General features: G+C 39.9%; 1 pseudogene; it reads right to left on the bottom strand.

The window, feature by feature from the left end:
- On the bottom strand, positions 1533 to 7969 carry LOC109129164 (annotated as a pseudogene).

The raw sequence follows: 15082 nt of genomic DNA, 5'->3' as shown, positions 1-15082 counted from the left end.
TTCGTCTTTTTCCCTATTAAATTTTTATTTTGCATATATCCTTATCTCGTCTATATGAGAGAGTACAACAAAAATTTTAATATATTAGGTTATAAGATTAAACCTAGCTTGTCATGAATCAATTAATTACTTGACAAGCTATCAGTTTTTTCTGTTTTTGTTTGTTTATTAATTGGACACTTCGATCATATCAATTAAATTATCCATGCAGTAGCCGATCCATTTTTTTCAACCGGAATCATGGTATAATACTATAAAAATGAAGTAGTTCGCGACCCAAATTTTTTTTAAAATAGGTATATTTTTTGGTTGGAATGTTAAAATATATATATTAACCAGCGAATGGGTTGTATGGTGATAACGGCTAATCTGCGGCAACGTGGTATGACATGTGATTTTGAGTGTGGCTGGTGCGGTAGATCTGAGGAAACGATTAATCACGCCCTTTTTCTATGCCCTCCGGCTTGGCAAGTATGGGCTATGTCCTTCTTCCCGACATCTCCAGACTGTTTTCCCTCAGAATCTGTCTATGCAAACATGGACAATCTATTTTGGAGATCCCAGCAGAATCCTTCAGCAGATCTTTAGCAATTTGGATTCATGGACAATCATGGATTTTTTGGTATATTTGGAAGGCCAGGAATGATAAGATCTTTAGCAATTTGGATTCCAACCCGCTAGCAATTTTACAGTTAGCGGAAGAGGAAGCAAAAATTTGGTTCTCGGCACAAGCAGACACAGTAGGAATTTCTCATCATAATGGGTCTCATCCCACTACTGGCCCTATGGTTTCGGAGATGGCTTCAGCCAACAGATATGGGAACTGCTTTCGATGCTTCGTGGACGGATCTTGGAAGGTGACCGACCAGTATTCAGGCCGAGGATGGTATTGCATTTCCCCTGAGGGGGAATCTCCCACTATGGGTGCATCTAACCTTCGCTGCAGCCTGTCACCGCTCCACGCAGAAGTGAAAGTTCTAATCTGGGCAATGCGTTGCATGATCGGTACAGATATTGAGAATGTTGTTTTTCTCACAAACTGTTCTAATTTGGTGAAGATGGTGTCTTCGCCGTCTGAGTGGCCTGCCTTCAAGACATATTTGGACGAGATTGAGGCGGATAAGGAGGAATTCCTATCCTTTACACTAGTCCAAGTTCCCCGAACGCAGAATGGTAATGCAGACAAGTTGGCACGGCGTGCTAGAATCGACTCACATCAAATTACTTTTGTAAACTTTTTTCCTATCAATTGGCTCATTTGAGCTGATCTTGTACTTTGCTGTCAAGAAAAAAAAAAAAAAAAAACCAGCGAATAAAACAGTCATGCAGAAGCAGCCTAGGTAAGTAAAGTTCTCGGCCAGTAATATAAAGTTCTTTATTCATTTAATGGTTCACTTGAACCTCGATAAAATATAAAAGTCCAGAGGGAGTAATCGAATATGCTTAAGAAATTACTAAAAGAGGAAGCAACTCCGAGTGTCACGTCAGATGATCCCCAAGGAGCATTTACGAAATATCCTCACCTCAACAACCTAACCTCCAAATAAAGGAAGCAAGATCAAATTTGGAGTATAAACACAATGACAACACTTACCAATCCGAGGACCTATTTGAATCTTCTTGCACTGATCTTCCCTCACGATATAGATTCAAGCCACTCCAGTTTCGTCGTCGCCACGACACATGACTAAGGTCTTCTCATAGATGAAGTAACTAGCGCGATAAACATGCTCACTAAATAGCTTTGGTAAGTTAGTTGTTGACAAGGTCATGAACTTTATCCAAACCACGCCCTCTCGGCCACCATCCCCACTGTTGTTACTAATCCTCTCCTTAGTTACGCATATCCCAATCTCCCTTGTTACACCGCATTGCTCTAACAACAAAAACCGATCTCCCTTATAAACCGCGAGGATAATTTCATTAATATGAGGGTTCTTTTGACACGGAAGGAGACATAATGGTTTGAATTTCTCCGTCGCGAAATCAAACATTCGGATGTAGTAGTACTCATTAGTCTCAGACCTACTCCATGTAATCCAGTAGATGTTTCCGAAGAAGTGACTTAGATATTCTTCAGGAAAACTTAAGTGTGGAAAAGTCTCTTGGTGATAGAGAAGGTTACACGAGCTCTAATGAGGAAGTTGTCACGTGAGAGTCACGTGCTACGTTGTGAAAGTTGTAACAAACTCGGGAGGGCACAACGGTCTTTCTCTCTACTGGGTTTTATATCGTCTTCTTCTTCTTTCTCTGGTTGAGTTAGTTCGATCAAGGTTTTTAGATCGTTAGAGAGAGATTGTGAGAGGAGAAGAGAGAGAGAGAGAGGTTCTGAGCGATTGTAACCTAAAGATTGTTTCACAGAGTTCTAGTGGATTCCGGAGGTTTACTCCGGCGAGACGTAGGGATTCCGGTTTGGATCCTGAACTCGTAAATCGCGTGTGTTCTTTCTTTTCTGTTCTCGATTTCGTTTATTCTTTGATTCAATTCATTCATCGATTGCGTAATCAGATCTATCGAGTTCTATAACAAGTGGTATCAGAGCGAGGTTCCGGCGATAGAGTGGTGGTGATTACAGGATGTCTGGAGTTCCGATTGCGGTGTTTGACGGATCAGGAGATTTCTCTCTATGGAAGACGCGGATACGAGCACACCTCAGTGTCATCGGTTTAAAGGATGTATTGGCAGTTAAACCTCCGGTTCCCGATCTAACCGAAGAGGAGTTACAAGATCCGGAGAAGAAAAGGAAACGAGAGGCAAAGGATGCTGCGAGGTTAGAGAGGTGTGATAAGGCTAAGAATGTAATATTCTTGAATGTAGCAGATAAGGTCTTAAGAAACATTGAGCTATGTGAGACTGCAGCGGAAGCTTGGGCTACTTTGGATAAGATGTTCATGCCGACTTCTCTTCCGCACCGGGTTTATTCGCAACTCAACTTCTACACTTTTAAGATGCAAGAAAATAAGAAGATTGATGATAATATAGATGATTTCTTGAAGATTGTTGCGGATCTGAATCATCTGCAGGTTGAGGTTTCAGATGAGGTACAGGCAATTATCTTGTTGAGTTCGTTGCCAGCTAGGTTTGATAGTTTGGTTGAGACGTTGAAGTATAGTACGGGTAGAGAGAAGTTGAGATTGGATGATGTAATGGTTGCAGCAAGAGATAAAGAACGAGAGGTAGCTCAGAATGGTAAAACGGTTGCTGAGGGTTTCTTTGCAAGAGGACGATCAGAGGTGAAATATTATAATCAGTCACCAAAAGGTAAAGGAAGATCTCGTTCTAAGTCGAGAGATGGTAAGAGAGTCTGTTGGATATGTGGGAAGGAAGGTCATTTCAAGAAGCAGTGTTACAAATGGCTAGACAAGAACAAAGGAAAGGTTCAAGGTTCAGAAAAAGCAGAAGCGGGTTTAGCTAAATCAGGGACAGAGCAAGATGCAGCTATGGTGTTGATGGCTGAAGGTGAGTCTCTGTTAGTGACGAGGAATGCTGCGAGTGAATGGGTTCTAGATACTGGATGTTCTTTTCACATGTCTCCAAGGAGGGATTTGTTTTCTGAGTTTAAAGTACTGAGCTCCGGTGTTGTAAAAATGGGGAACAACACTTACGCTCAAGTCGAAGGCATAGGAAATATCAAGATAAGGAATGAAGATGGAACTTATGTTGTTTTGACTGATGTGAGATATATGCCTACGATGTCTAGAAACTTGATCTCACTTGGGACTTTAGAAGACAAGGGTTGCTGGTTCAAGTCACAGAATGGGATTCTCAAGGTGATCAAGGGATGTTCTGTATTGCTTAAAGGACAGAAAAGAGATACGTTGTATATTCTTCAGGGAAGAGCTGAAGTAGGAGAAGTGAACTCATCCGAGGTCTCGAAGGATGAGACAGCATTGTGGCATAGCAGACTTGGTCACATGAGCCAGAAGGGAATGGAGGTCCTAGTTAAGAAGGGTTGCTTACGCAGAGATGTTATTAAAGAGTTGAAGTTTTGCGAGGACTGCGTGTATGGGAAAAATCATAGAGTAAGCTTTACTCCTGCACAACATATTACTAAGGAGAAGCTGGGATATGTTCACTCGGATTTGTGGGGGTCTCCTCACAATCCTCCATCTCTTGGTAATAGTCAATACTTCATCTCATTCATTGATGATTATTCAAGGAAGGTATGGGTTTACTTCCTCAAGAGGAAAGATGAAGCATTTGAGAAGTTTGTTGAATGGAAGAAAATGGTCGAGACTCAATCTAACAAGAAGGTCAAGAAGTTAAGAACTGATAATGGCTTAGAATATTGCAATCATCAGTTTGAGAATTTCTGTAAGGAAGAAGGAGTGGTGAGGCATAAGACTTGTGCTTATACTCCACAACAAAATGGAGTTGCAGAGAGACTCAACCGAACCATAATGGAAAAGGTGAGAAGTATGTTGAGTGAAAGTGGTATGGAGAAGAAGTTTTGGGCAGAAGCTGTGTCAACCGCAGTTTATTTGATCAATAGGTCTCCGTCAACTGCAATTGGTTTTGATCTACCTGAGGAGAAATGGACTTCTGCAGTACCAGATTTGAGTTCGTTGAAAAGATTTGGCTGCCTGGCTTATGTGCATGCGGATCAGGGGAAGTTAAATCCTCGAGCTAAGAAAGGTATTTTCACGAGATACCCTGAAGGAGTGAAAGGGTATAAGGTGTGGTTATTGGAGGAAGGTAAATGCATCATTAGTAGAAATGTGGTATTCAGGGAAGAAGTCTTGTATAAAGATCTGAAGAATGGAATGCCAGTTGGAATCTATGATTCTGTCTCTGATTCTGTAGGAGAAGGGTCTGGGAATGATGGTCTAGATGTTTCAGTGCAAGGTGGAGCTGATCAATCTATTAACACTCAAGGTGGAGCTTCTCAAACTACAGATTCAACAGTGTTAGATCAGAATGATCAACAAGGAAACCGTGACGAGACTGAGTCTGATGAGGAAGTAGATCTCAGTGACTATCAATTAGTCAGAGATAGAGCTAAAAGGACGATCAAGTATAATCCCAAGTATAACGAGTCGAACCTGGTTGGCTATGCGTGTTACATTGAAGATGATGGTAAAGACGCACCAAAGTCATATCAGGAAGCAATGTTGGATGCGGATTGGGAGAAATGGCTAGAAGCTATGAAGGAAGAAATGTCGTCAATGCGTAAAAATCATACTTGGGATCTTGGAGACAAACCTAAAGGAGTTAAAGTGGTGGGCTGTAAATGGGTGTTCACGAGAAAACCAGGAATACCTGGAGTAGAGGCACCGAGGTTCAAGGCAAGACTAGTAGCCAAGGGTTTCACTCAGAGACAGGGGATAGACTACACAGAGATATTTTCTCCAGTGGTTAAGCATGTGTCTATTCGGTATCTTCTGTCTATGGTGGTCCAATTTGACATGGAATTGCAGCAGATGGATGTGAAGACTGCGTTCTTGCATGGGTATCTGGATGAGGAGATATTCATGGCTCAGCCTGAAGGTTTCCAAGATGAAATGTTTCCAGAAAAGGTATGTCTTCTTAAGAAGTCTCTTTATGGCTTAAAACAGTCTCCTAGGCAGTGGAACTTGAGGTTTGATGAATTCATGGTGGAGATAGGATTTGCTAGAAGTGCTTACGACAGTTGTGTGTATTGGAAGAAGTTTGATGATCAAGCTTATGTTTATCTGCTTTTATATGTGGATGACATGCTTATTGCTTCTGTGAGTAAGTCGCATGTTAAGGAGTTGAAGGAATTGCTGAGTGGTGAGTTTGAGATGAAGGACTTAGGGGATGCTAAGAAGATCTTAGGCATGGAGATCACTCGAGATCGGGTTGCAGGTGTGCTAACTCTTTCACAAGAGAGTTATGTGAAGAAGGTGTTACGGACATTTAAAATGGATAAAGCTAAGTCTGTCGAGACACCTATGGGAGCTCATTTTAAGTTGAGATCGGCAACAGATGAAGAGTTTGAAGAGCAGTTTCAAAAGATGAAGATTGTGCCTTACTCGAACACAGTTGGGAGCATCATGTACTCGATGATAGGCACTCGACCAAACCTCGCATTCCCAGTGGGGATTATAAGTCGATTATGAGCCGTCCTCTGAAAGATCATTGACAAGCAGTCAAATGGGTCTTGAGGTATATGAGAGGCTCGGAAGGTAAGAAGTTGTGTTACAGGAAGCAGGATGATTTCTTGTTAAGGGGTTACTGTGACTCTGATTATGCTAACAATACAGATAATCGGAGGTCTATTACTGGGTTTGTATTCACCGTAGGAGGCAACACTATCAGTTGGAAGTCGAAATTACAAAAGGTGGTTGCTCTCTCCACTACAGAGGCGGAGTACATGGCACTCACTGAAGCGGTAAAGGAAGCAATCTAGCTCAAGGGATTGGCTGGAGAGCTTGGTTTTCCACAAGGTTTTGTGGAGGTTCATAGTGATTCTCAGAGTGCTATTGCTCTTGCTAAGAACTCGGTTCATCACGAGAAGACCAAGCATATCGATATTCGTCTACACTTCATTAGGGATATCGTAAGTGAAGGTTTGGTTAAGTTGGTGAAGATTGCAAGTGAGTGCAATCCGGCAGATATTTTCACTAAGGTTGTACCAGTGGATAAGTTTCAGGGAGCATTGGAGATGCTTCGGGTGACTGATAACTGAGCGGTGAAGCTCACAAGGTTGAGCGGTGAAGCTCATAGCTGGGCGGTGTAGCTCAGGTACCAGAGGGAATCCAAGTACTAGATGAAAGGCTAGAAGATTATCAAAGTCAAGGTGGAGAATTGAAGAAGTGACTTAGATATTCTTCAGGAAAGCTTAAGTGTGGAAAAGTTTCTTGGTGATAGAGAAGGTTACACGAGCTCTAATGAGGAAGTTGTCACGTGAGAGTCACGTGCTACGTTGTGAGAGTTGTAACAAACTCGGGAGGGCACAACGGTCTTTCTCTCTATTGGGTTTTATATCGTCTTCTTCTTCTTTCTCTGGTTGAGTTAGTTCGATCGAGGTTGTTAGATCGTTAGAGAGAGATTGTGAGAGGAGAAGAGAGAGAGAGAGAGGTTCTGAGCGATTGTAACCTAAAGATTGTTTCACAGAGTTCTAGTGGATTCCGGAGGTTTACTCCGGCGAGACGTAGGGATTCCGGTTTGGATCCTGAACTCGTAAACCGCGTGTGTTCTTTCTTTTCTGTTCTCGATTTCGTTTATTCTTTGATTCAATTCATTCATCGATTGCGTAATCAGATCTATCGAATTCTATAACAGTTTCCATTCAAGGACACATTTGATATTTTAGCCACTTCAGATATGGGGAAGTCGTCATCCTCAGGTCTATTAATAAACCTCAACAAGTTGGAAGCACACTCGTAGATCCCAACTTTCTGATCACTCAAGAATTTACGGTGACAAAATAAATAGCCCAAGATCTTGTATACCTTTTCGGGTCTAGTATTATCGTATCCTAACCCGAAAACACAGAACTCTTTATCCCCGTACTCGATCCATTTAACCTGTCTCAACCATGGATTCCAGAGAGCTCTCTACAAACTGATAGTTACAAAGCAAGAACTCATCGCAAGTAGTTACGATGGTTTTATGATTGTAATTTGTTTCTCGGTTTGGAATATAAGAGAAGGAGGGTATCTCACGGACCTCTATCGTTGGATCGATGCTGTCGTGATCGATGATGTTGATTGAATAAATCTTGGAAGTGGTCAAGAGGATGAACTGGGGACGGGAGCGAGACAAGTGATCGTTGATGAAAGTCTTGTCGTTGAAAAGAGAGTTGCACTTTCTAGATACGGTTCTGAACCGAACAAGAGAGTGAGGTGGGAGACGAGAGAGTATGTCTTCCTCTAATTCACACGGAAGCTTCACCGGCGGAGCCATGAGGTCTTCTGTTTTCAGTTTAGTTTTGAGTTATAGCTTTGATAACATATAGGAGAAGAGAAACTGTATTTATCCTCTCTGCCATGAAAAGAAAAGTAACTTTAGTGATCTTTATTTTTTTTCCTTTGGAAAAAGTTATTAAATGCAAAGTAAACAATATAGATCCTAACACTGAATATATACATGTGTAAGTGAAAGATTTTTTTTTGTTGATTTTATACTATTAATACATATAGATCCTAACATTGAATTTATACATTGTTCTACCTTATTGAGATTTGAGACAAAGGGGCTTTCTAAAAGGATACACAACAAATCAATAACAATTAATTGCAACACTTTTAAATGAGAAATTAAGATAAATTAATAGTAAAAAATTTGTGTATAACTAAACTGAACTATATTTTTGACTTTATATTCAAAAGCAACAAAGCTGAAAATGAAATTGTACCGGTAAGAAAAGGAAAAAGTATAGTATTATGCATGGATATAGGGATAAATGGTGAATTAGTGTAACACGTAACCATTTTATCATCTTTTTTTGTGTATAGTTTTTGGAGGTGAGAGGTCATCATCTCTTTCCTCCTTTGTGATATTTAATTTAAAAAATTAAAAAATAAATTCAATGCATAACAACAACTATGTTTACCACAATTCATCTTCTTTATTGCTTTAATGTTTCAATTACAATCAAGTTATTCGGTAGGGTGACTCTTTTAAGTGTTCCGCGAACACAAGCTCCTTTTTAAAACAAAAAAAAATGACTCACAAATGAGTCTAAAACTCAATAACTTGTCGGACAAGAAAAAGTCTATGACCTAAAAAGCCTAACGAATGATATCGTGCGATGCATCTAGATTGAGGAGGAAGACGTGAGAGTAGGCCTGGGCATTCGGGTTCTCGAATCCGATAGGGTTTGGGTTTTCGGGTTTTTGGGTTTACACCTATAGTACCAGATCAGATTTTATATACTATCGGGTCAGGTTCGGATCGGGTTCCTTCGGATTCGGGTTTTGTTCGGGTATACCTGAAACCCGAAAAACCCGATCGGATTGTTCATAACCCGATCAAAACCCGATCATGTTCAAAGCAATGCAATGTCAAATGTTCAAAGCAATGCAATGTCAAATGCTTACAAAGGTGACTTAAATGCAATGTCAAATGTTCAAAGCAAAAGAAAAAAGAAATTCAAGTCTTCCAAAACATTATACAAACGATTAAGAAGTTCAAGTATTTGAAATTAAAGAGAAAATCAACTTGAAATCTTCCAGAACAGTTTCTTTCATTCTTTGATTCACTTCTCTTTTGCATCTTCCCTTTGGCATGTGAATAACTTAAGGTCCTTCTGAATCACTTTCAAACTCTGAAAAAAAAAACAATTACAAGCATTGAGAGATAAGTTTATATTAACACCAAAAACTTAAGATAGTTTGACTGCTATGTTAACTATCTCACCATAACACTTGTATGCATTCATAGTCGTAGATGCAGATACAACCAATGTCGCATGATAGAAAACTTGGAGAAACTTCACTAACCTTTCAACCTTACGCCAATCATCTCTTTGAGGAGGTCCAATCCTTTTCAATCCATTTTCAGTTTCTAAGAAATGATCATAATACAACTTATCTTCAAACTGCATCCTATCAAATGCTCATTTGAACTTTAACGCCCTATTCAACATCAAAATGTCGAATTCCATCTAGTGCAGACATCGAGTGGTAAACTTCCTCTTGAAAACTTACCAAAATCTACTCTCAGCTAAATGACTTCCTCCTATTTGGTCCTCCTCTAGCATATGAGATTCCATTGCGGATTGCAGTCATACTTGAATCAATCTCAGTCAGTCCATCCTTCACTATCAAAAGTTAATGATATGTCCAGTGCATCTCATATGTGATATATCATGGTTTTTACGGTTTTTAACCATGATATAAGTGTGCTTTTGAGTCTTTTGATTTGTTTCTAGGTTGTTTTTGAGTCTTTACAGGTTATCTAGGATTTTGGCACGGATGGAGCAATATAGAACAATTTTGATCATTTTGGAGCATTTTACCGAAGGAAATCAAGTTGGAGTCGGATCAGAGTCAAGGCGTCGATCGACACCACTTAAAGGGGCATCGATCGACGCTCCTGTTTACCCGACGAGAGAACAAGAATTGGAAATTTTACAATTTTGGCCAAAGTCTTCTACAATTGCAACATAAGCCTCTGGACGTGTTTTAGTATGTATATATATTGTTTTTGGGTTTTAGAAACCCTTAAGTTATCTTCTAGCAGTTTTTGAGAGAAAGAATATTGAGAGCTTTTGGGAGAGATAGATCTGAATTCGTTGTAGAGAGAAGATTTCTTGAACTCCCTCTTTTACTTTTTAATATATATTGCATGTTATTCAGAAATATAATTTGTTCTTCATCAAACATGTCTGAGTAATTTGCTTGTTAGGTTTAGGATTTTTCATAGGGTTTTTATGGTTTATTAGATCTGAGATTTTTAGGGTTCTTAATCTTTCATGATCTTCATCCTTGGTTGTTCTTCACAATAATTCTTGATTGATCACTTAGAATTGTTATCTTAGGGAAAGAAATTGATATGAGAATATAATTGTTTTCCTGATTAAACTATTGATGAGCATAATTGTTTCTTACAAAGAGATTTGAATTAATAATTCTGTGAACTTATCTAAACATGTTCTTAAAGCTGATTTTTAACTTAGAATTTTACAAAGAGATTTGAATTTTCTGGTTTTAAATTTAGAATATAATTACAGTGAGAACTGATTATTTAGAACCGATTTTTATTGCCTGAACCTTAATTAATTTATCTGATTTAATATTTCATAATTTTCTGAGAAATTCCCTAGGCTTAACTCTTTCGATTTTCTGAATATACAACTCTTTCATTTAAATATTTGCATTGCTTTTTCATTTATTAAATTAACTTGTTTAGCGTAATAACAAAACTTTATTATCTATTGTGTTTGATCTTGAGTCTCTGCGGATTCGATCCCTAAGTTCTGCAATTGATCTCTTGTTTGAGAGAGTAGCTCTAGGGATTAATTTGAGCTTATCAGATTTTGGCGCCGTTGCCGGGGACTCTCTGATTCTACCATTAGATTTGAGTTTTTAATTTCGTCTAAACTTTTCTTTTTATTTTCTACTTACACATTTTTGTTTTTCTTCTCTTTGGTGTTTCAGGTGCATGCCTCCTAGACCTCACACAAGGAGCAACAAGTCTGGTCCTACTGTGAATCTTTCAAACCAAGAGTTGGGAAAACTTAAACGTGAGAACAGACGNATAATTCTGTGAACTTATCTAAACATGTTCTTAAAGCTGATTTTTAACTTAGAATTTTACAAAGAGATTTGAATTTTCTGGTTTTAAATTTAGAATATAATTACAGTGAGAACTGATTATTTAGAACCGATTTTTATTGCCTGAACCTTAATTAATTTATCTGATTTAATATTTCATAATTTTCTGAGAAATTCCCTAGGCTTAACTCTTTCGATTTTCTGAATATACAACTCTTTCATTTAAATATTTGCATTGCTTTTTCATTTATTAAATTAACTTGTTTAGCGTAATAACAAAACTTTATTATCTATTGTGTTTGATCTTGAGTCTCTGCGGATTCGATCCCTAAGTTCTGCAATTGATCTCTTGTTTGAGAGAGTAGCTCTAGGGATTAATTTGAGCTTATCAGATTTTGGCGCCGTTGCCGGGGACTCTCTGATTCTACCATTAGATTTGAGTTTTTAATTTCGTCTAAACTTTTCTTTTTATTTTCTACTTACACATTTTTGTTTTTCTTCTCTTTGGTGTTTCAGGTGCATGCCTCCTAGACCTCACACAAGGAGCAACAAGTCTGGTCCTACTGTGAATCTTTCAAACCAAGAGTTGGGAAAACTTAAACGTGAGAACAGACGGACACCCCCTTCCTGCAGACGGACGTGGAGCTGCCAACCACGTCCAAAACCCTGTTCGACGACAGGAGCACAACCGGGATCTGATCAGGACCATTGCTGACTACAACCGGGCTGATCTAGTGTATGAGAACCGGTCCGCTATTGTTCCTCCTCCATTCCAGATNTTTATCTGATTTAATATTTCATAATTTTCTGAGAAATTCCCTAGGCTTAACTCTTTCGATTTTCTGAATATACAACTCTTTCATTTAAATATTTGCATTGCTTTTTCATTTATTAAATTAACTTGTTTAGCGTAATAACAAAACTTTATTATCTATTGTGTTTGATCTTGAGTCTCTGCGGATTCGATCCCTAAGTTCTGCAATTGATCTCTTGTTTGAGAGAGTAGCTCTAGGGATTAATTTGAGCTTATCAGATTTTGGCGCCGTTGCCGGGGACTCTCTGATTCTACCATTAGATTTGAGTTTTTAATTTCGTCTAAACTTTTCTTTTTATTTTCTACTTACACATTTTTGTTTTTCTTCTCTTTGGTGTTTCAGGTGCATGCCTCCTAGACCTCACACAAGGAGCAACAAGTCTGGTCCTACTGTGAATCTTTCAAACCAAGAGTTGGGAAAACTTAAACGTGAGAACAGACGGACACCCCCTTCCTGCAGACGGACGTGGAGCTGCCAACCACGTCCAAAACCCTGTTCGACGACAGGAGCACAACCGGGATCTGATCAGGACCATTGCTGACTACAACCGGGCTGATCTAGTGTATGAGAACCGGTCCGCTATTGTTCCTCCTCCATTCCAGATGAATGATTTTGAGTTGAAACCTGCGTACTTTCAACTAGTTGGGCAGAGACCTTTTTCTGCTTTGCCCAATGAGAAGCCCTTGGACCACATTGAGCATTTTGAGGATCTGGTGACTAGCATTAAGGCTAATGGGGTGACTGAGGACTACATCTTCTGCAAACTCTTCCCTTACTCACTTGCAGGAGAGGCATCTCAGTGGTTGAAACAGCTGCCTGCTGGATCATTGACAAGTTGGCGTGATGTCAAGGTAGCCTTCCTAAACTACTTCTATGATGATGCAATGTCAGATGAGTTGAGAATCAAGCTGTCTTCTTTCAAGCAAATACCAGATGAAGCTTTCAAAGCAGCTTGGGTGAGATTCAAGGCTTACGAAAGAGACTGTCCACACCATGGTTTCTCCAAGGTTCAACTGCTAAGTATCTTCTTCAGAGGGTGTGACTGGGAGTATCAGTTGGCTTTAGATGCTGCAAGTCATGGGAATTTCAAGACAAGAATGCCAGAAGATGCTGAATGGTTGATTGAGAACTTAGCTGCTAGCAATAGTACTAAGAGAGCAGATGCTGAAAGGAAGAGATTACATGGAGGATATGATTCAAACCAGTTAGCTTCTGTTAATGCTAAGCTGGATTCAGTGCATAATCTCCTTGTGGGTAAGAAATCTGTTCATTTTGCTGCTGAAGTTGAGACATATGAGCCAGAACCTGATCAAGGGAATCATGAGGAAGAAGAGGTGAACTATGTCTATGGGAATCAAGAACAACGGTTTGGAAATCAGCAAGGTAGCAGACCTTACAGTGGAAACAGCCAGCGCAGTAACTTTCAGGGCAACTCTTATGGTTTCACACCCAAACCTGAATATCATAAGCAGCAACAAAACAGTGGATTCACAAGGACTTATGGCAACAATTCTTATCAATCTCCACCTCCTAAGTCAGCTGAGACTAGTAAGATGGAAGCTATGCTTGAGCAGCTTTTGCAAGGTCAAGAGCAAATGACAGTGACTTTCAATGGGAAGCTGGATAATGTCTACACTGATCTTAATGGGAAGTTTGAAGCTTTGAACATCCATGTCAAGTAGCTGGAAAGTCAGGTTGCGCAGACTGCTGGGTCTGTGAAAAGGCAAGAAGGTTATCTCCCTTCAAGAACTGAATCAAATCCTAAACATTCTTGCAATGCAGTGACTTTGAGAAGTGGCAAACAACTCCATCCTATACCCCAGAAGAATCAAACTGATGATCTACAGGAGTTGATTGATATAGACGATGAAGAGGATGTTTCTGCTGAGCCAGTATCGACCGACACACATGGGAATCGGTCGGCACCCAAACCATGCGAAGTTTCGGACAAAATCCCAAAAAACGGTGTCGATCGACACCAGCCACGGACACAAACTGCGAATGCGAAATCTCCTGCNTAGCAGACCTTACAGTGGAAACAGCCAGCGCAGTAACTTTCAGGGCAACTCTTATGGTTTCACACCCAAACCTGAATATCATAAGCAGCAACAAAACAGTGGATTCACAAGGACTTATGGCAACAATTCTTATCAATCTCCACCTCCTAAGTCAGCTGAGACTAGTAAGATGGAAGCTATGCTTGAGCAGCTTTTGCAAGGTCAAGAGCAAATGACAGTGACTTTCAATGGGAAGCTGGATAATGTCTACACTGATCTTAATGGGAAGTTTGAAGCTTTGAACATCCATGTCAAGTAGCTGGAAAGTCAGGTTGCGCAGACTGCTGGGTCTGTGAAAAGGCAAGAAGGTTATCTCCCTTCAAGAACTGAATCAAATCCTAAACATTCTTGCAATGCAGTGACTTTGAGAAGTGGCAAACAACTCCATCCTACACCCCAGAAGAATCAAACTGATGATCTACAGGAGTTGATTGATATAGACGATGAAGAGGATGTTTCTGCTGAGCCAGTATCGACCGACACACATGGGAATCGGTCGGCACCCAAACCATGCGAAGTTTCGGACAAAATCCCAAAAAACGGTGTCGATCGACACCAGCCACGGACACAAACTGCGAATGCGAAATCTCCTGCTCCAGTTGCAGAAAGAGTCTACACACCTAAGGTTCCATTCCCCAAGAATCCAAGGAAGTCAAAACAGAAGCTAGACGATGCTAAGTGCAAGGCCATGATGGATAAGCTTATTATTGAGTTGCCTTTGGTTGATGCTGTTAAGACTTCTCCAATGCTTAGGAGATATGTCAAGAGGATGGTAACCAAGGATTTTAATGCTGAGCAAGGAGTTATGATGATATCAGCCCAAGTCAGTGCCATCATTCAGAACAAGATCCCAGAAAAACTTCCTGATCCAGGGAGCTTTGTTCTTGATTGTACTATCTTCACTGACAGATTTGCTAGATCTTTTTGTGATCTTGGTTCTAGTGTCAACCTAATGCCAAGATCAGTAGCACTCAGCCTGGGAATGACAGACTTCCAGCCTACTAAGCTCACTCTCATCCTTGCTGAC

The sequence above is a fragment of the Camelina sativa genome, chromosome 15 (assembly GCF_000633955.1).
Source record: "Camelina sativa cultivar DH55 chromosome 15, Cs, whole genome shotgun sequence".
NCBI classification, from domain to species: Eukaryota; Viridiplantae; Streptophyta; class Magnoliopsida; order Brassicales; family Brassicaceae; genus Camelina; species Camelina sativa.
Note: the sequence above shows the minus strand (reverse complement) of the source record. Positions and strands in the feature narration are given on the sequence as shown.